Raw genomic sequence first — 8,527 nt, 5'->3', positions numbered from 1 at the left:
GAAAATGTACTTGCAGACCTTTCAGGTATTTGCTTGCTCAGTTGGCCCATTTGCACATCTAAGTTTCTAATAGAGGCTCTGGTTTCCTGCATAAAACTCCTCATCATCTCCCAATTAGAATCTTCTTGGGATTTAGAGTTTGCCTGCTGAGGTGGTTGTTGCTGCTGAGACTGAAATTGGCGGTTATTGTAATTGTTCTGTTGGAAACCGCCCTAAGAATTATTGTTGAAGTTCTGAGATCTCTGAGGTTGGTCTCTCCACCCAAAATTTCGGTGATTTCTCCATCCCTGATTGTATGTCTTAGAATATGGATCATTGTTGGGATTCCTAGGACCACTCCCCATGTAATTAACCTGTTCAGAAGAGGGTTGAGCATAATCATAATTATCATTTTGCACAAAATTACCTGCCATGTCATAAGAGACTTCCTGTAGTGGATTTTGGGTGTTGATAGCTAAGACTTGCATGCCACCCATCTGTTGATGAGTAAGTAAATTTATTTTTTGAGACATAAGCTTGTTCTGAGTAAGAAGAGCATTAATAGCTTCTACTTCTAACACGCCTCTCTTCTGAGAGGTCTCAGAGTTCACAGGATTCTTGTTTGATGAGTATAAATATTGGTTACTAGCAACCAATTCAATAAGCTCAATAGTCCCCTCTGGTGTCTTCTTCTTATGCAATGAACCCCCTGCAGAGGTATCTAAGCTCATCTTAGACATCTCACCCAAGCCTTCATAAAAGATATCTAGTTGGGTCCATTTGGAGAACATGTCCGGAGGGCATTGCCTAGTCAGTAGCTTGTATCTCTCCCAAGCTTCATAAAGAGTTTCACCCTCCTTCTGTCTGAAAGTCTGAACCTCCAACCTGAGCTTGGTCAGCTTCTTTGCTGGAAAAAATTTAGTGAGAAACTCAATAACAACCTTTTCCCAAGTATTCAAACTCTCCTTCGGTTGGAAATCTAGCCATAGCTTTGCTTTATCCCTCAGAGCAAACGGGAAGAGCATGACCCTGTACACCTCTGGGTTCACTCCATTTGTCTTCACAGTATCACAAATCTACAAAAAATCAGATATAAACTGATTTGGATCTTCATGAGGGAGCCCATGATACTGGCAGTTTTGTTGCACCAGGGTGACCAATTGTGGCTTCAACTCAAAGTTGTTTGCAGCTATAGGGGGTACCACAATGCTTTTTCCATAAAGATCCGCAGTAGGGGCAGAGTAAGAGCCAAGCACTCTTCTTTGTTGATCATCCCCATTCGGATTTGCCACATTGGCATTAACAGCATTATTATTATTATCCATAGTGGACTCTGCAGCCTTGTAAAGTCTTGCTTGTTGTAAACGTCGCCTACAAGTCCTTTCAGGTTCAGGATCAAAGTCTAACAAAGGTTCCTTGTCCCTGTTCCTGCTCATAAACAGATAGAAGGCAAGAAAATATGAGATTCTCTACGTCAGAGTGCAGAGAACTCCCAGTGAGGTAACCTATGTAAAATAATAAAATAAAATTACTAAATAAATAAATAAATAAAAATTCAAAAATAATAACTGAATTAAAAGAAATTCAAAAATTAACAGGAAAATAAATAGAAAAAATAAAATTAACTAGCTGACACCAAACTTAATTTCAGAAATTAAGGAAAAATATTAATACTATTATTAGAGAAAATTTCGAAAATAATAAGGCAAAATTTAAATAAAAAAATAAAAACTAAAACGCCTAATCTAAGCAATCAAATAACTGATAGTTGTTAATCACTATCAATCCCCGGCAACGGCGCCAAAAACTTGGTGCGGTAATTTATAACCCACAAACTAACCGGCAAGTGCATCGGGTCGTACCAAGTAATACCTCAGGTGAGTGAGGGTCGATCCCACGAGGATTGATGGATCAAGCAACAATAATTGAGTGATAGACTTAGTCAGGCAAACAGAAAGTAATGTTTGGGAATTAAAAAGACATTAAACAATATAAAGAATATTGAAGAAAGGCAAGTAAGTAAATTGGGAATAAACTATGGAAAAAACAGTTAAGGTTTCAGAGTTATCTAATTTTCTGGATTAACTTTTCTTACTAACTATTTTAATCATGTAGGATTTAATTTATGGCAAACTATATGTGACTAGACCCTAATTCCTTAGACCTTTCTAGTCTACTCTAAAATTCATCAACAGCCAATTCCTTGGTCAATTAATTACAATTAGAGGGTGATGATCAAATTCCAGTTTATATGCCACAAAAACTCTAATTACCCAAAAATAAAAGGATTATATATCACGTATCCCGTTAAATCCAGATAATTAAAATTTAGGAGAATATATTTTTAAGCTGTTGTTCAAGTAAAGAGCTTTTTCAAGTTATACAAGAACTCAAATAGAAAGAGGGTCATACTTCCGTTCCACCTAAATTTATAAGATAAAGAGCGAAAACAATTCTTAAATTATAAATCCATACATGAATTAAAATAGAAAAAGCAATAAAATCAATCCATACAAATAGACAGAGCTCCTAACCTTAACAATGGAGGTTTAGTTGCTCATGGTTCAGAGAATAATAAGGATTGTAAATTGAAATGGAATAATGTTGTGTTGAGATGGAATGAAAAGTTAACTAATTCCAATCCCCTTTTATATATAATCCTAATAAATTTAAAATCTATCTTCTAAAACTAAAATAATATCTTTTCCTATTTTAAATTAAAAATTAAAGTTTAAATCAGAATTAATTAAAGCAATCAGTATGTCTTCAATTTGATGGATGGGGACCACTTGCTTCATAGGGTCCACGCCTAACTTGGAGTGGCAGAATCATTCTTGTGTGAATCTCCCTTGAGTTTCTGCTATCCCCTGGCTCTAGTCTGTGTTTCTGAGCAGAAAACTGGGTCAAAACTCGGCCTGAAATCGCCCCCAGCGTTTTCGAGTTTTCTGAATGTCGCGCATGTCACGCGTACGTGTCAGTCATGCGTACGCAACGTGTACGCGTCAGTCACGCGTACGCGTCGATGGCCTTTTTCGCGTGTCACCCGTACGCGTTAGGTACGCGCACGCGTCGCTGAGCAATTTTGCTTTTCACGCGTACGCGTCAAGTACGCGCACGCATTGCCATGGAGAGCTCCAAATCGCGCGTGCGCGTGCCTGGTTAGCTCCTTGGCTTCTTTTTTTTTCTGCAGAAACTCCATCAAATCCCTCCGAATGCTACCTAAAATAAATAAAATTGCACAAGATTCAAAGTAGCATCCATAATGGCTAAAAGATAATTAATTCTTGATAAAACTTAACAAATTAAATACAAATTCACGAGGAAAAGGTAAGAAGGATACTCGCGCATCAGTACAGGCATCCTCTAATGTGCATGGTATCATAAAGCTTCCGGAATCTTTAAGATTCTCTGGTAAGCTTTCTAGAATGACTGCACTGTATTCTTCAGTAAGGAAAACTTTTTCAGTTTCTCTCCAATCCTTCTTATGACTTAAGATCTCTTTCATGAACTTAGCATAAGAGGGTATTTGCTCAAGTGCCTCTGCAAACAGAATCTTTATTTCAAGAGTCCTGAGATAGTCTGCAAAATGGGCAAATTGTTTATCCTGTTCCGCTTGGCGGAGTTTCTGAGGATAAGGCATCTTGGCTTTATATTCTTCAACCTTAGTTGCTGCAGGTTTACTGTAAGACCCGGTCAATTAACGACTAACTAACCCATAAAATGAGAATTTATTCTAGAAAGCCAAAAATGTTATTTTTATGGCTAAATGTGATAGAGGAGATTGAGACGAGAATTTCGGTACCAATTTTATAGAAATCGGACCAAGATTGGGCCGAACGGGCCAAACCGGACCAACCGGACCCAAAGTGGGCCCTTGGCCCAACTAAACTAAATCAAAACCCTAGTTTTCAGCACTCTCTCTCCTCACAACACACTAAACACGCTGAAAATGGAGGCTATGGAGGGAAGAACACTCTCTCAAGTTCTTTCTCTCACTTAATCTTCAAACCACCATAACTTTTGATCTAAAGCTCCGATTGCCGCTCTGTTTACGGCCACGCATTCACCGCGGAGAGCTCTACAAAACCCATACAATTAATCTTGAGGTAAGCCACGTTTTACTGTTTGAAATTCCAGCCCTTGATTTCGAGTTTCATGAGTAAAAATGTTGAGATTTTGGGTTCTTTGATGTTATAGGACCCAACTCTCTTGAAGGAGAAGGTTAATCTTGTCTCTTTGGACCTTGGGTGTGGTAAGATTCTCAACCCTAGTGTAATTTGTTGTTCTATGAGGTTTGGGCATTGAGATGTTGTGTATGGGTATGATGATTGTGGCTTAGGTTGTGTATATGTGAATATTGGAGTTTAATTGGTGATTTTGGAAAGCTTGGAAGAGGGTTTTGTGTGATAAAATCTGTTCTTGGAGGTGTTGATACCTTGAGAGCTTGTGGACAAGTGGTTTGGAAGTGCTCCGGTTGAGCTTGGGAAATTGGCTAAGGTATGGTTTCGGTTTCCCGTATCTAATATGTAATGTGGTAGGAAATACTTAGGCTAGAGGCCCTAAGATAGGCATTGAATTGATGATGTTGTGGAATGGTTGAGATATATGATGTGATCATATGTGTGATTATGAATATTGATGCCTTGATTGTGTGATATGTGAGAAAATGCATGTTGTGATATATGCTTGATGAATGATTGAGGTTAAATTGATGGGTGGTGCCATATTGTTGGTGAGTATGATGATTATGTATAATGATGGTTGATTGGAAATTGATATTGTTAGAAATTGGGATGAGAAGGATGTATGACATAATATTGTGTTTATCCTTTGGCCTTTTGATTGAGAAGTGTTAAAATGGTTGGAGGTAGTTTTGAGAATTTTGGTAAAATGTCAATGCGTGAGTTGAGGATGGCTTGTTGTTGAATTTGGTACACTTTGATTGATTTCAAAGAAAAGGGATGAAATTGGCATGTTTTAATTGATTTTGAAAAGAGTTGAAAGTGGCTTGTTTTGAAAATGGCACTTTGTGGTTTTGAATGAAAATATGGTTTTTGGGCATACTTTGATGGGACATAACTTGGACTACAGATCTTTGATTTGTGCCAAATCTGTTTAGAAATGAAATTGGATCCGGGATGTCCATGCCGTTCGAAGAACGGGTGAAAAATGATTTAAAATGAGAGAGTTATGACCGTCGGAAGATTGGGGGTTGAATCTGTGAATTCTGCAGCTTTTAACTTAGAAAATTTTTAGCAGAATGACCCCTCGCGCGTAGGCGCACTTGGCGCGTATGCGCCGTTCTTCGAGAAAGCATCATCCACGCGTGCGCGTGGAGTGCGCGTACGCGTGGCCCTGTTTTCATCCCAAAGTTGATTTTTGAGTTTTAAAAGCCAAACTTCATACTTCTAAGCCTCCAATCTCACCACTTATGTCTTAAATCATTATGATATGCCTAGCATGAGGAAAAGGGCTAGTGAATGTGGTAACTTGCGAGTGAAGCAAGGGAAAAATGAATGATCCATGAGGATCAAAGATGATTATGTGAGATGTGGAGGATGGCGGTGGAAGTGCTTGTTATGCCATGGGCCAAATGGCCGTAATTGTTAATGAATTGGCTGGTCATGGATTTAACCATGAGCCGGATGGCTGGATTATGCCGTGTGGCGGTGGAGCCATGTTTATGGCTAAGTATAAATGCATATATGCTGTTGAATGAATTGTGAATGTTGGCACTTCCACCATTGGAGATGAGGGTTTCCCTGGGTAGTAGCAGTGGCTAGCCACCACGTGCTCCAGGTTGAGACTCGAAGCTCTTTTGACCCTATGTCGTAAGTGTGGCCGGGCACTGTGAAAGGCCCGGATGAGCTCGCCCCCGTAAATATTCACCAGTGAGGGTGATGGATATGGATAATGTTTATGATCAAGTTTATGATGAGTATAACTCGAGTTGGGGATGCACGACAGAGGGACAGTCCAATGATTAGCTACCAGGACTTGTCGGGTTGGCTCTATAACTGACAGATGATATCATCAGCCACTAGGGACAGGCATGCATCATAAGCATACTACATGAATTGTTTGAGATTGCCTATTTGACTGCATATTACTTGCTAATTGTCTAAATGCCTTATCTGTTCCTATTTGTAAATCTCTTGTCTGATATAACTATGTTTGCTATATTATACTCCTGCTGGTGGTTGGGAGGTCTGAAGGAATTGGAAAGGGAAGTATTAGTTAGACTGAAGAATCTTTAGTCAGTTGCCACTTACGGTTTAGCTTGTTTATAAGCTTTGATATTATCTGGAGGAAGCTCTAGGATTGACTTCGGCTTTCCTTTATTATTATGTATTATATATGTGGAAGCTGTTACTGTGCTGGGGACCTCTGGTTCTCACCCATGCGGATTTTGTGGTTTTCAGATGCAGGACGCGAGGCTTCTCGTTGAGGCATGCTGGAGACTTCTGGATTAGCGAAGATCCTTTGTTCTCGGGACTCTGTTTTGGGTAATATATCTTGTTTAGATACTTTTATCTCCATTAAATAATACAAACTGTGATGACTCCTTCTAGAGGGGATTTTTGGAGAATAGGTTTTCTGTATTTGTGTCCCTTTGGGTTTCCTTTGGGGTTTCCTTATTTTATCATATGTATATATTGCTATGCTCGGACCGGTTCTCTTCGCAGCCGGGTTTTGAGTCTTGATATTCTTGTTTTTGACACTCTTTATATATATGATCTCACGTTAGCTTATCCCGGTTCGTTACGTTATCGATCGGAGTGTTGCCCGTTCGAGTTACGGTTTTTGTTTACCCCCTTTTTCTACAAAGGCTCCTAGTTATAATCAATTATTCATACTACTATACGTACTAAATTTTTGTTTTAGAGGTCGTAATACCTTGCCATCTCTGAATTATGACTTAAGCATAAGACTTTGTATGGTAGGGTGTTACATTATGGTATCAGAGCAGTTCATTCTTGTAGAGCCTGAGGAATGGACTGACTATGCTTCTGTGCATTCTCTGTATGTGTGTTATGTGCTGTTAGTATATCTGCTTGATATAATTGGCATAAACGTTCATGAGCATGCATTTGGGACTTTGAAGCACTAAACTTCCGATATTGAGACTGATCAACTTAATATCGATTGTTTGGTGTGTATAGGAACCAGATGGCGCCTCGTGGACGCGGTAGAGGTCGTGGGAGAGGACATACGAATGCTCGGGCACCGGAGACTAACCCTAATGATCCGGTGAACTTTATGACTGCGTTGGAGAACATGGCTGCTGCTATGCAAGCCACTGCTGAGGCTCTTGGTCAACAGATGAACAACCATGGTAATGACGGAGGGGAGTTCAGGGTCTGATGACACTGGCGAACTTTTTGAAGGTTAATCCACCGAAGTTCAAGGGAACTACTAGCCCGACTGAAGCCAATACGTGGTTTCAAGCCATGGAACGAGCACTGCAAGCGCAGGTGGTACCTGAAGGGCAGCGTGTAGAGTTCGCTACCTATTTGCTCACTGGGGAAGCGTCGCATTGGTGGCAAGGAATCCGACGCCTCCTGCAGCAGGGTGATGATTATATCACCTGGAATGTCTTCCAAGAGGAGTTCTATAAGAAGTACTTTCCGACTTCTGCTAGGACGGCCAAGGAGCTTGAATTGTTGCAGCTGAAGCAGGGTACTATGTCCGTATCTGAGTATACTGACAAGTTTGAGGAGCTGTTCAGATTCTCTCGTATGTGTCAAGGGACTCCGGTGGAATATGAGGAATGGAAGTGTGTTAAGTACGAAGAAGGACTCCGGAGCGATATTTTCAGTTCAGTGGGACCAATGGAGATTAGGACTTTCTCCGAGTTGGTGAACAAGTGTAGGGTTGCTGAAGAGTGTGTGACAAGGGCAACCGCTGAGAAAGGAAGTCATAAAGGATCATTTTTACAGAACCGAGGGAAGAGCTTTGCACCTAGAGGTCCGCCTTTCAAGAGGGGAGGTTCTTTTAGGAGGCCCAACAACAACAACTCCCAAGGGAAAAGGTTTGGGAAGCTGCCTCAGAATGATCAAGCTTGTACTAGGTGTGGAAGTCACCATCCGGGAGTACCATGCAAGGCCGGATGGGGTTTGTGCTACAATTGTGGAAAGGCGGGGCATAAAGCCGCAAGTTGTCCGGAGAAGCAAAAGCAAGGTGCTGGGAAAGCACAACAGACTGGTCGGGTGTTCACAACCTCAGCTGTGGGTGCAGAGGGATCCAAGACACTCATTCGAGGTAACTGTGAAATGGCTGGTCAAACTTTAAATGCTTTATTTGATTCGGGAGCATCGCATTCATTCATTGCATTTGAGAAAGCCCATGAGTTAGGATTGAAGATCGTAACCTTAGGTTATGACTTAAAAGTGTATAATGCTACCCATGAAGCCATGGTAACTAGGATAGGATGCCCGAAAGTTTCGTTTAGGTTCAAGCAGCTTGATTTTGTCCATAATTTAATCTGCTTACCGATGATCGGTCTTGATCTTATCTTAGGATTGGACTGGTTATCTGAGAACCATGT

General features: G+C 40.6%; 1 non-coding gene across 1 annotated transcript; it reads left to right on the top strand.

Annotated features, from left to right (window-relative positions):
- The first annotated feature begins 763 nt into the window (after positions 1-763).
- LOC148565562 (small nucleolar RNA R71) lies at positions 764-872 on the top strand. Its single transcript, XR_015884528.1, has one exon. It is a non-coding gene; the product is annotated as a small nucleolar RNA R71 (small nucleolar RNA).
- The last annotated feature ends 7,655 nt before the right edge of the window (positions 873-8,527 follow it).

The sequence above is a fragment of the Arachis ipaensis genome, chromosome B5, assembly GCF_059453495.1.
Source record: "Arachis ipaensis isolate K30076 ecotype BB chromosome B5, ASM5945349v1, whole genome shotgun sequence".
Taxonomy (NCBI): domain Eukaryota; kingdom Viridiplantae; phylum Streptophyta; class Magnoliopsida; order Fabales; family Fabaceae; genus Arachis; species Arachis ipaensis.
This window is presented reverse-complemented; position numbering and strand designations above follow the sequence as displayed.